The sequence below is a fragment of the Theropithecus gelada genome, chromosome X (genome assembly GCF_003255815.1).
Source record: "Theropithecus gelada isolate Dixy chromosome X, Tgel_1.0, whole genome shotgun sequence".
NCBI lineage: Eukaryota > Metazoa > Chordata > Mammalia > Primates > Cercopithecidae > Theropithecus > Theropithecus gelada.
Genome location: NC_037689.1, coordinates 30,765,611 through 30,777,598, shown reverse-complemented (window position 1 = coordinate 30,777,598; position 11,988 = coordinate 30,765,611). Strand labels below are relative to the sequence as shown.

The following is an 11,988-nucleotide window of genomic DNA, read 5'->3' as shown; positions in this document are numbered from 1 at the left end:
AAGGTGGTTTTGGCTTTTTGTATTTACAGCATGTGTGTTTGTGCACATGCGTGTGTGTGCATCTGTTGCCTTAGGCTTGTGGATTCTACAGGAATCAAGGTGTAGGAAATGACTGGAAAAACATTTATAGGCATCAGAATCTGGACCTAGGTTTTACCAATGATGTTTTCTATTCAGCTGGAAAGTGCTGCTCAACTATCTGGAGCTATTTTTAAGAGCATGTAGTTGGACAGTCCCTAAGGCAGTGGGAAACAGCAATTTTACCTATGGGAAAAATCCAGATAAGGAGATAATGATATTAGAAATATGTGTGTCTTGTGTTTTCTCTAAGAAAGAACAGCCTCAGTGAGTTTTTTAATAAATAATTTTGAAAATAGTTTTTTATTGGACACCTATATATTATGTGCCAAGACCATCCTGTGATCTTGAGAGTTACTGATTTGTTCCCTTACGACCACTCTGAAATCGGCCACTCTGCAGAAAGAGAAGGACAGAGTAGAGAATGTTGCTGTAGAGGTAGCCGTGTTAATGATGTTTCCGAAGCAGAAAAGACAGAGTCAGTACTGTAGGTGATGCTTTGCACAATTACTTTGGGAACAACACGTCACTGCTCTTGAAATTTTCCTTTGTGCGAGGCTCAATAAATTTCCTCCATAACTACACATTATTGCTCAATTATGTTCAGCTAATTATGTGGAATCCATTCCACTGCCACACTCGGATATTATAGGACTATCTCTGCAATTACATAGCACAAGTGTTCTGGCAAACATGAGTTAAAGGAAGAACTATTTTATAATAGCAGCAGAGAGAAGTAGAAGCAATTTCTGACCAATTATACTGAAATCGGTAGTCAAATTCTAAGAATTTAAGCTACTTGGGGCTAATATTTATTCTTCCTTCCACCACTTGGGAAGGTTGCAGCAAAAAGAGTGTGGTACGGCAAGACAATCTTTTTAGGGAGTTAGGGCAAGGAGTTTGCCTGGAAGCTTTCCGCCAGGAGAGTTTGATTTCCGTGTTATTGCTAAAACACCTCGTTTTTGTTTCTGTGAAGAAGCTTTCCCTAAAGCTCCCTGTGCGAGGATCAGAGCTGATTTTAAACGTGGGAGCTGACTTAGGGGAGATTCTGGTTTGTTGAAACAGAGCTCCACAAAGGCCGAGAAGGCCTCCTCCTACCCTCAAAGATCCTGCCTGCCTTCTTCACACTTCGCCTTTGATCTTCCCGGGGAGCTTTGAAGCTGCAGTCATCTTTGATTTTGATGCGCCGATCTGGAGTTATTGTCTGGTTCTTTGGAAAAGGCAAAAAAGCGTCTGTTCTTCTGCGCTTGCTTTTCTTTTCTTTAAGAAAGTTTACATGCAGTTGTCTCGATGCTCGTCTCTTCCATGCGATGTGGCACAGCTCACTGGACAGCGGCGGGAGCCCAATGAGGGAGTGGGCGACAGACGTGTGAAGAAACAATCTTGCCGATTCTCTCCTTTCTCCATTCCTGCTTTCCTCCCTTCTCACTGTTCCTTTTCTGTTCTTTTTTGTTTCTTCTGTCCTTCTCCTTCTTCAAGAAAGAAAGAAAGAAAGAAAGAAAGAAAGAAAGAAAGAAAGAGAGAGAGAGAGAAAGAAAGAAAGAAGGAAAGAAAGAAAGAAAGAAAGAAAAAAAGGAAGGAAGGAAGGAAGGAAGGAATCCTAATCAGCTTAAAAAACATAGGCATCAATTCCCACAGTATGTTAGTAGAGTGCAACATATTCTGTGGTGGTAGGTGACAACCCTGACATGGGACACATGAAAATCGCTTTTGAAAACAGCTTCTGACTTGGGCGTTTGAGGCGGCGGGCAATTAAGGAAGGCTTCGTGTAGGTCAACAGCGCTGTTTAGGCTTTACTCTTCTAACTCGTGTGGACCCATGGAACACTGACTTCATTTTTGGAGCAGTAGGAGCTGGAATGCAGGTTGACATCAAATAGCCATGACTAGCATTCTGGGACAGATCATATTCCCCCAACAATATTGTTTTTTTAAACCCTAACTGTCCACATGAGTTAGCGCTGTTAGCCTGCATGGAGGCTTCCTTGATTGACCTGTGCTTTTAACACCTGCTTATCAGGCCGAGTGGGCACATATGTGACAATAGTGTCTAGGGAAGGCCAGGGGCACAGAGGAGAAGGAGCGAAGCCCAGCCCTGCGAGTCCCAGGGAGTGCTCGCCGCACCCTGTCGCAGCTAATGTGTTTGTTTCTTGGCTTCTCTGAAAGGATTGTAATATGTGCTCTCTCAGGATAAAAATGACAATATTCTGAATATCATAGAACAGAGCGGTCAGCAAAATGACTCTGTATAGGTTCAGATGGTATTTAGGTTTAAAAATAATTTATATTTAATTATTATGGGTAAATATGGATTGTATATATTCATGAGGTTCACGTGATATTTTGATACAAGCATACACAGTGTCATAATCATGTCAGAGTTATAGGATATCCATCACCTCAAGCATTTGTCTTTGTTGAAACTATTCAATGATGCCTTTGTGGCACTGGAGCAGCCATAAGCAGTATGTAGCCAGGAGGCATGAATGAGTGCCAATAAAACTTCATCTATAAAAACAGGCATGGGGTCACATTTGGCCTATGGGCCCTACTTGGTTGATTTGAATGAAAGGAAACCAGGAAAAGAGGTTTTGCTCATGCTTTGAGGTCATGAAATTATTCACAGCTGTAACTATACAAAATTTTAAAAATAATATTATTACTATATTATTGTTGTAATAAAGTTACTATTGTAATATCCCTTATAATGCCAAGCATATGCTAGGTATTGTGCTAAGCATTTGACATTCTTTCATTATTTACAGAGATGCACGACCATTATCATAATCTAATTCCAGAATATCTTCTTCACCCCAAAAAGAAACCTCATACTCATTAGCCATGACCCCTATTCCTCCCTTCTCCCAACCCAACTAAGCTACTTTCTGTCTCTGAATTTACTTATTCTGGGCCTCTCCTCGAAACGGAATCATACAATATGTGGTCTTCCGTGTCTGGTTCTTTCACTGAGCATCATGTTTTCAAGGTTCTCCCAGGTTGTGGCATGGATCAGAACATCACTTCTTTTTGTTAACAAATAATATTCTATTGTATGCTAGATCATATTTTGTTTATTCATTCATCAGTTCATGGACATTTGGGCTGTTTCCACTTCTTGGCTATTATGAATAATGCTGCTATGAACATTTGTGCACAGGTTTTTGTGGGGACATATGCTGTCATTTTTCCTGGGTGTATATCTAGGAGTAGCATACTTGGGTTCCATGGTAACTGTATGTTTAACTTTTTGAGGAACTGCCAGACTTTTTCCAAAGCAGCTGCACCATTTTACATTTCCACCAGCAGCAATCTATTAGGGTCCCAATTTCTCCACATCCTCACCAACGTTTATTACTGTCTTTTTTATTATAGCTTTCCTAATGGGTGCGCAGAGAAGTTTTCTTAATAACTGGTTAAAAAGAAGATGTCAGTCTAAGTTCTTGGTTTGCAATTTACCGTAGAAACGTACTGCATGCCTTGCATAACCCAGTGACGTGCCCATTGGTTTGGAAATGTGTGAGAGATGACTCACATATGTGTATTTTGATGTTCCCAAATGAAGACCTGAGTTCTTTTGTAGGGAAAAAAAAGGCACTTTGGCTTGGGACCTATATCACACATTTGTTTAATGTCAACCCCAACGTCTCGTCATCTCCAGCTCTTCTATGAATAATATGTGTAAATGCAAGCTTTGTCTCAGTGATGAAAATCATGGTCCTCAGAACGTTTTGAGGAACATATTTTTGGGAGTCTAAGTCTTCTTTTTCATTTGCATCATTTTACAGTGAGAATAGAATAAATTGCAATGCCCCTGATTATTAATGCTTAAGAACTAAGTTAATAAAGCAACATTAGTGACCACTTCTTTGTAGGAACTGAATGTGACATAATGAACAAGAATGAGAAGAAAACCAGTAGTCATGAAAATGGAGTTCTGACTGCAGCTCTGCCTCTAATATTTTATAATTCTGGATAGGTTGGTGATTTTACCACGTCAGCTTCCCCATCTCTAAACAGGGTGCCAGCCTCCTCTGTTTCTTATTTCACAGAGCTGTTGGATGGGACGTAAGGCAGTGTATACGGAAGCACCTTGGAAAAGATGTGGAAGTGTGAAAGTGTGCTGCAAAATCAAATTGAAGTTGAATTATCAGGAGAGTAAATAGCAACCGTGTGTTAGTGGCTAGGAGGAATAACCAAGCCACAGACACATCATGGCATTTCGATGTTGGGATAAAACTTGGAGCCCATCCAATGTAATTCCCTTGTGTTTCTGATGAGAAAGTATGACGTGCCCAACGTCCTTTGAGTGGCCAGGGGCAGGACTGGAATTAGACGTGAGCTTGTGTGAAGCTTAGCCCTCTTGTGGCTCCTAGAATTTTCATCCAAAGAACACTCTTTCTTTGTGGTGCCAGTAAAGCTCAGAATACCAAACATTTAACCATCCACTGGTACTTTCTCTTCCACACTGACCTTTCTCTTGTACTACTGTTCTTTTGACATAGCCACAAGAGACTGCAAGAGAGGCTAGGAAACATAGTCCACCTGTGGCCCCAGAAGAAGAGGAAATAGCCTTGGGAAACATCAGCCAGTAGCAACCACAGAGACCCAAGTGGATGGGATGGTTGAAGCAGTTGGCTGGGAACTCGGCTACACCACTAAGTCAAACAATAGCTCATCAGTGCCAGTTTTAGAGTGAAGGAGAAAAATGGGGGTGGGTTGGGTACATGTATGAATTGGGCTACCCTGAAAGCATAATAGCAGCTGTTAACATCACCATGTGCAGGACGGAGTTGAGAGAAAGCTTTCTTCCTGGCACCCAGGAGACTTTGGGTGGTTTTCATGGGGTCCACCAGGCTCTTCCCATCATCCTCTCCTCCACACACTCCCACGCACCTAGGAGGCCTGAGGGCCAGGGCAGGGCCATCGTATAGTGGCTCTCTGCTGGAGATGAGGACTTCCAGACCTCAAACTCGGATAGTTCTGCCACCTGGGGGTGGTGCTGGCAGCAGGGAATATTTTTCCTTCAGAGGGGATGTGTTTCTCACTCAGGAGAATCCTGTTCTGAGATTGTGGAACCTTTTTGCCCTCTTGATTGAGCTCAGATATAAGACTCAAGCTGATATTTAATTACCCTTTACCTTCGAAATTCCTTAATATAGTACCTATTTGCAGAGTACACCCACATTCTGTTAAATGCAGTGATCATTTTCTCCAGCTAGCTTCATCCCCAGAATGGTCTCTTTCTTTGTAGCTTTCCTACGTCCTAGGCATCTTCACTCTTCCCAGATCTCTTTGAGTGCGCCTGTCCCGGACCAGTATCTACAGTGTGAAGGGTTTTGGTTTTGTACACTGTGGACCCTGGTTTATGGGTCATGTTTGAATTTACCTATTTTAAAATTTCACATTCCTTACTGTAATGGTAATAGTGTTTTAGGTCCACTGATTTATTTTCCTTCTGCTTTCTATGTCTTTCTAGATAATCTGACACTAGGTTGCTTAATTTTTATAAGTGAACTTGAAAAAGGTCAATACTTCTAGGATAAAAAAATCCCTCAAAACTCTCTTTTCTTGGATAAAGTGTGTGCATGCATTTTGTAGATGCAACAGGGTAAAGGATACAGGAGACATCAAAGAAACAATTCCTAGATGATATGTCAGAGACGGATTGCCTTTGAAAGAGCAAGGTGAGTCGTATCCTTTCTAGAGTTCAGTAACACTGGAGTTCAGTAGAGATCCCTAGGGTCTTAGCAAGGAAGCTTCTACTTTCCCATTACTTTAGTTTCTCTTTGGGGACTAATTATAGCAAGAGTGGCTTTAGTGCATTTAGTAAGAGAGCAGGGTGAAACAGCTGGCTTCTCTGCCAAGGCTCCCTCCTCTAACCCGTTCTTGACAGGTTGCAGTGGCCAGGTGGCATGTGTTCCTGTGAGTTTCAGGGCAATGGTGGGGAAAGAATCCATGGGCTATCTTCCATGACCTGTTCAGTGAATAGATTCTATGCTGTATTTGATGATAGAAACAGCCTTGCAACCTGGTGTCAATCCAGACATGATGGGGAAGCATGACAGGATCCTGCGCAGAATCCTGGTGGCTGGTGTTTTTGTTGCCTTGTCATCGTGGCTTTAAAATGTTTGATGCTGTGTTTCCTTTTGGGGCTACTCTGATCCCCTCAGGAAAGGGGCCCCATCCTAAATCCCCCTAGGACCATGACTCCTCTCATACCTCAGGGGGGATCTATACACACCAGTTAACATGCCCCTGTTACTCCTACTACAAGCATGGATGACAGCACAACTCGTGACTCAAGAAGCCAGCGATCCACTTTTGACTACCAGGAAGAAAAAAGCCACAAATCATGCCACAATGATAGGGTTGGGGGCAGTTCCCTATCAGAATGTCATGTCATCAAAAGCTCAGGGTATATATTAGGATGGAGCGGGAGCAAGTAAAGTCCTTGAAAAAGAAGCAGTTGACCTTTGCCACCTTCCCTGTAGCACTCGAGTGTCCTCTGTGTATTCTTAAAGCCCCTCTAGTCACATCCCATCCCACGCTGGACTGCTGGAAAGGCACTTCTAAGTCATTCTCAGATGCCAAGCAGCATTTCAGACACATTCTGGGGCCAAATGCATCTCCTTGGCTGCTGATATTTTTGTTGCCTTCACACATAGATTCATTTAGCTCCAAACATTATTTCAGTGATAATATAACTGTAATATCATGATTATTTTATTCTTTGGGAACATAAGGATGATTTTCAAATATTTATGATGGAATTGGACTTCATGCTCGTAATTGATATGACAGTAATTGTGAGTAAAAGCTGTATGATTTAGTGCAACTAGATTTTTGGGGAGCTGGTCTTCTCAGAAAACACTGGGTGGGGAGGGGGAAAACAAGACAGGAAAGGGAGGGCACCCACCAAAGTGTCTGTCATCAAGCCAGGTTCCACTGAGGATAAATGGAGCTTAATGCCCCACAGGAACTCTAGGAACCAGGGTAGAGCATGCACCTACCCAAGGAACAAAGGAGCTGGGGCATTGATACATCAGCTTCCATCTGCCATTGGTTGAGGGCTGCTGGGGGGTGGAGCTTAATTCCCTAGCTCTTCAGGACTGCAGGTGCACATTCGAGTCCCTAGATAGAGCCCTCAGGTAATGAGCTGGTCACTCATGGGGCTAAGGGGACACAACTAGCATCTACTACAACCCCTTACAATATATCCCTCAATTTAAAGTTTTTAAAAAGTAGGAGAAGCATTGAACAAGTCAAAAAATGACTTGTTTTTATGAGATAGACTACAAATGGAAGTAGGAACTCTGCAAAGGGATTTATAATGACTGGAGTGTTTGGAAAAGGCTCCTCAAGGAAGGGACATTCGATTTGTGCTTGAATGAAGGAAAGGCTTTTTTCTCTGATTCAATGCTGTATCTTTTATTGGAGTATAACACGCCTACATGGTAAGTACTTGATAAATGTGCTGAATGACCAAATAATTCCCAGGATGAACTAATCAGCTGAAAGTACAAACATGGGGGCTTGGGCTGGTAAGCCACCTAGGCTTTGAATCAAATATCTACATCTGAAAGTTTTGTTGGAATAATAATCCCATACATTACATTTCTGTGGAATAAGTGAACCCATCTCTAGGTCCTGTCCCTACCATAATCACAGCAGTCAGATAAAGTTGAGGAGTATATTAGGGAAATTTGAGAGGCATAGACACCCCAAGTGACAGAAAGAAATGTCTGAAAATGTCCCTTCAAGCCAAGTGGGAACCTGGCCTTGACCTCCCCAAATCAACAGGAAACTGGCGGGTTAGCAACAACATTCTCTGGTAGCCACATTGCCAGGGCATGAGTGTCTTGGCCAGGACTGCCTCCCACTTCCCACCAAAGGTGGGGAAGAGACAAAGACTGTTCACAGAAGCAGTGCAGAGGCAATGAGAACTTTAAGGAAAGTCTGAGAGAGAAAGAAGGATAGGGGTGGGGAGGACCTTCACAAAGAATCCCAGGCTTTTGGCTGTGAATGTCTCAAACACATTGACAAGTAGATCTACAAAATGTTACTGGAAAGGTAAAATACCTAATGTTGTTTCCAAGAGTTCCTCTAGACTTTTCCTCATATACCACATCACACCCTCAGAAGTACATGGAAGAACCCAAAGGTCACACTTTTGAAAAAAGAAAAACAAGAATAAGCCCTGTTGCTCTGTAACGAGAAAGGAAGGAGCTGAAGGCTGCTGGGGCCTTTCTCACATGGCCTGTGTTCTGTAAAGCAACTTCCCAGCAGCAGCATGGCACTGTTCTAGGTGAGCATCTCACCTTTTGTCACCCATGCTTCAGTGTACTCTATTCTCTGTTCAAGGGCTGTCAATTTCTCCCTTAGTGTTGCAAATCTTGAATAAGACATATCAAACGAGTTGAGAAAGTCTGAGAAAGTCTGTGATTTTCTTGATGCTGCTGGTGATTATCTCAATGTACTCCCAGTTCACCCAGTCCTACTGAATCTCCTGCTTCACCAGATCCTCTTGTCCTGCCATGGTCAAAGCCTGAGGAAGACTGAAGCAAAGAATTTGGATCTGTGAAGGGGACAAGGAGAAAACTCCAGGCAGGAGAAATGGCAAGAGCAAGGAAAGGAAAATGAGTAGAGATCTACTGACTTCTTATTGAGAAATATTAATAACTCTTCAAAGGTTTTCTGTGTTTCAGCATGTCCTACAAATGTGGCACAAAATGCCATTTTATTCCAGACTATCTTGGTGTTTATGTCCATTACAGTTTGGAAGATGAGATAGTGTCTCTGTCTAGAGCATGCAGCAGATTTGTTTGCTTACTCTGCAGTATTACAGAGATGATGTCTTTCTCTAGGACAAAGATCAGGCAGGTGTACTGCCTATTATAATATACTCAGTTTCTCTCTCCTGTAATGTAATGCACTGTGTGTGCAGGGGTCACATGGCCTTTGCATTGCCTTTTGTCAATTGGAGATTGAGGAATAATCTTAACTGATGATACTCTGGCTGCTGATACTGCTGTGAGTAGTAGAGTCATTTGTCTCTGACCCAGGAGTTTTGTGTCTTCTGCCAGCATCCCTGAATCTGTAGTAAGCTAACTTGTTTGCTAAAATCTAAGACCCTTCACAGTGGTTGATACTTCTAAGTATGATGCTCAAATAAATAATCTAATTCAAGCCTCACGTCATCCCCATGAAGTAGGAATTATTATTGTGGTTCATGTTTTATATCTAAGGAACCTGAGATCCCAAAAGATTAAATAATGTGCCTGAAGTCACTGAGCTGGTAAACAAAGAAACTAATGTCCAAAATTAGGGTATTCTGGCTTCAAAACTGTGTTTTCTTAACCACCCTAGCAGCCATCCAGTGATACCTTTGTTGGAGATAACCATGTGCAGGTGAGAGTGGTGGATGTTGCAGCAAGGTGATCACTACCCCCGGTTGGAAGGGTTGTCTTAGTTAGAGGGTGGCATGGAAGGGAAGATATGATGGAACCAGCCAGGTCAAAGATAGCTTAGAATGACAGGATTTTATATAACAGGCATAGAGGAGCAGCAGGAATTTACTTAGTGAAATTACGTAATTTAAAAGAAGTGCTGAAACTTAATCTTATTTCTAAGTTGGCACTATTGTTCTTCCTCTTTGCTCATCAGTCCAAGACTTAAGTGATGAATAGGCTCTGAGAAGGTAGGAAGAGTGAAGGGAGTGCATTTCAGGTGAGGAAGACAGCATTAGGAAGACCAGAGTGGTTTGGTTCTTTCAGGGGTTGCAAGTTGGTCTCTCTCGGTATCCATCCACCCATCCATCCATCCATCCATCCCTCCATCCAATATGCTTATTTATCTATCTATCTAATCTATCAATTTATCTAGCTATCTACTTACCTATGTAACATCTTTAAAGGAACTCATGTCTCATATTGCAAATTAAAACAAAATCCTTTTGAATCCAATTGTGAGAATGTCCACTTTTGCTGTTTTCCCTCTACGAGCTTACTTTTGCTGCATGCAAACTAACTACAGATATCAATCAGCTGTTTACCCATGTTCTCTCTTATTTTTACAGCTATTAGCAGGCACTCATGTTGCCATGAACTGCACACTGAGTACTGGGTGAGTCAGAACAGGTACCTGTGTGTGAGGGTGGGGCTCTGTGCCCTTTCCATTTAACCCTGCTTCGCTGTTTCCACCGTAGGTCCTGTTGACTCTCAGACAAAGAGATTGACCCTTCTTGATTTTTTTGAGCAGCTGCCTAAGAAAACAGAAATTTAGAACAACTTTGTTGGTAAGACCCTGAGTCTACCTTGGTCCCAGAACAAAGGGTTTAAAGGATCATAAATTATTTCTAAACCTGATTAAAAGTAATGACAAAACCCACAATTACTTTTGCACCAACCTAAAATACGAATTAGATGCACACAGATCTAGGGATGCTCATGAATTTCAACTTTTGGAATGACAGCTAGGATAGACCTCATCCAAACTAGACTTGCTGATGGGATTCTAGAGCTCATTTCAAACACGGTCATAGAAAAACAGGCTCACAAGAGAAAAGCCACAACCCAATGCAGACAATTTATCAGAGCATGGTGGTGGCCTGGGATAAAAGAGGTGTGTGAGTAAGTCAGTCATGGGACACTAAGAAGGAAATACCATCTTGAATTCTTCCTTTGGTGATAGAATTGTGCATGATTTTGGATGTCTCCTTTTCTTTGGTGCTCACATAACTGCAAGATGTCTCAACAAATAAGATTAGCTTCATTTTTCTCCTCTCCCATAATACCATCTTCTTCCTTTGCTATATCAGTGTGACACTGGAGCATTGGGGCAAAGGGAGAAGGAAAACTTCTGGCAATCATGTTTTGTCTGTGGCGCCAAACATGTAGATACATGGAACTGATTGAGTGATGATTAACGTTTTCACTTTACATCAGGATGTTGGATATTGTGTGGACACTTGAGGAAGAATGAAGAATTTAGCCATGATGGATTTATACTAAGATGTAAGTCCTTGCAACTCAAATGCCTCAAAAACCTGCTAACATTTGCGAGATCAGTACTGAGAAAGTAACTTTTTAAAATGATGAGAACTACTGGAAATATTTGAGACTAACAAAAGTACTTCAAATCTAATTCTAAGGAATAATGCCCTCTATTTTATAAACAAAAGTTAAAAGAGAAGTATAATCACATATTCCGCAATGTTTCAAAAAGTGTGAATTAGTTTAAATGAAAACATTGATAAGCATAATTGTCTGTTTAAATATGAAGATATTTCAGGCATTATCTAATGTCAAATTTATATTGCCAGTATAAATATAGATACAAGCAGAAAATGCATCAAAGAGTTGTTCTTACAATATAACTGAATGTCATAAACTGACATTTTAAAACCATTTATTCACTCTTATGATTACCGATAATCATTATGTCTTAATCACATTTTATGTGTTGTCATTTAATGACGTTTATTCAAATATCTGTTGATTAATTGCTCCTGGGTGACCTAAAGCCACTGAATTTCATCAGCCAATTTGTCTTCTTTGCAAAAAAGAGAAGAAATATTTCTAACACTTTGGAAAGCTATTTAAAATTTGATTAAAGTCTAAAAGCCAGCAAATCAGTTTCTCAAGTGGATCGAATATAATTTATTAATCTGCAATTTTAGAATCATTAAATTATTAAAATTGGTGGTTTAAAGCTCACTATAGGATATGATTACTTAGCAGATTTAGGTTTGTTTTTTTTTTGAGATGGAGTCTCGCTGTCACCCAGGCTGGAGTGCAATGGAGCGATCTCAGCTCACTGCAACCTCCGCCTCCCAGGTTCAAGCGATTCCCGTATCTCAGCCTCCTGAGTAGCTGGGATTACAGGTGTGTGTCAACATGTCCAGCTAATTTTT

The 11,988-nt window shown here is 41.3% G+C and overlaps 1 pseudogene; it reads right to left on the bottom strand.

Annotated features, from left to right (window-relative positions):
* Positions 1 to 8,378: 8,378 nt before the first annotated feature.
* Positions 8,379 to 8,613, bottom strand: LOC112615929 (annotated as a pseudogene).
* Positions 8,614 to 11,988: the final 3,375 nt, after the last annotated feature.